Raw genomic sequence first — 1,873 nt, 5'->3', positions numbered from 1 at the left:
TTGCTAAGGCAAAGTGTCAGTTTAGTAGCCTCGATTGAGTGCTTTCTTTAAATCTGCGATAACTCGGCATCTAATAGTCCACTTGACACATATGAGGTAGCGTTGAAAAGAAGAGCAACATGCCGATGTTTGAGATTTTTAACAAAAATAAATTGCAACAGATGAAGCGTTTTTATAAAGCATTCTTTCCGATTTCAAAAATTTGTCGTCTTGCCAGTTTAGTAGCCTCCTTGACTTGATCAAACTATGCATTTGTACACGAGAAAGGGCGGTACAGGTGCCAGGAATGTTGAGAAAAAGATACCCTTCAACATCATAAAGATGAAGGTGTATGACATAAATTGGTTTATTTGTTTATACAGGCCGACTAGACCCAGGCGTCCTGTTCAAGTTGAATCCACGCCTCCAACAAGGGCGGCAGTGCCTCAACTGCCATTTTGTTTTGTCCTACAGAAAAAATAAAGAGAGGAGGAGCAACGTAACCACTGGCACTACCCCACGCAACAAAACTGAGGTGAAAGTGAGTCTTGATATCACTGTGCCAAACATTCTTGGATCCCTTTGCTGCTATCACGCGCTTGTGTTCTCGTTTCGTTTCAATAGCAGTCTCGTCCACGTTAAATACACGTACAGCACCCATGTTGTGCTCAATGATCGCCTTGGCTAGCGACGAAAATAGTTTTGACAGGTCGCTTTCTTCAACTTCATCGCGCACTTTGGTCACAGATTGTGACGTTCTTAGTGAAAGTGAAGGGTTACGCTGCATGAAGCGCCGCAACCACCCCTAACCTACACTCACACCACACACAAGCTCGGCAATCTGCTGTGCCTTGTGCAAGACGTCTTGCCCTCCGACAGGATGGCCGGTCACCTGTCGCTGGAGGATCCAGTCTCTAATATCGTTTTCAGCGGTCTTCGAAAGCATTGGAGGCGGCTCACGACTCTTGGGCTCATGAGGCTGGTTTTTGCGTGCAGCAGCTACGTATTTCTTCAGCGTGCTATGCCCGATCTTCATTTGTTTACTTGTTGCCTTTAACTCTGCGCCAGCGAGAGCGGCTTGGAGAGCGCAATGGAGCTCTGTTTCGCTGTACTTGGGGCGTCTTTTCCCCATGGTGGAGAAGCTTATGTGTGGCCACTGGCCACTGGCCAGAGTATGAACTGCTGGAGGAGATCAGGGGAAAGTTTGCTAGCTCAATATTAACCAATTACGATCGTTGGCAGCGGTGTAGCTTAATATAACAGATTAAAAAGGCTGAGGCTACTAAACTGGTCGAGGCTACGAAACTGACATTTTGCCTTAACACCTTTCGAAAAGCGTAAGGACGAGACGGAAGAAGAGAGTAAAAAAACGTCCCCATTTGCACAACTTTAGTTAAAAAGGAAGAGAGCCCAGCGGGTGCAGGAGTATACGCTGTCGGCGGCTATTCCGGCAATCTCAACAGCGCCGTACACTTTCGAAAAAAACTCTTTTTCTCCAGGTGAACAAGCGCCTGTGGGATATCCACGTAGTGAATGAGTGTCCGTAGACCAGTATACATGCACTCTGTGATTTTAGTATGCAGTTTACGCAGGGAATATAGTGCAGTTATTGATTTCTTCGTAATTCTGCGCGGGATAGCTTATTGCAGTTGGTTTGAATTCCCCATGCATTATTCACGAGTCCACGGATTTCCGCATCAATGAAAATGCCGTATTCGACATACCTGACCGGTGGTGACTCAGTATCGTCGCCTTTTCCTTGTCGACAATGCTTGGGATGCATGGCCACATTAATACAGCAATTAGCGGGGGATGCTGCTGGCAAGTTGTTAGATTTACCATCTTCAGGGCTGTATTACTCGAGCCTTAGTCTTCGACCTTTTGCTCGATAGCG

Source organism: Phytophthora parasitica, assembly GCF_000247585.1.
Source record: "Phytophthora parasitica INRA-310 unplaced genomic scaffold supercont2.23, whole genome shotgun sequence".
NCBI lineage: Eukaryota > Oomycota > Peronosporomycetes > Peronosporales > Peronosporaceae > Phytophthora > Phytophthora nicotianae.
This window is presented reverse-complemented; position numbering follows the sequence as displayed.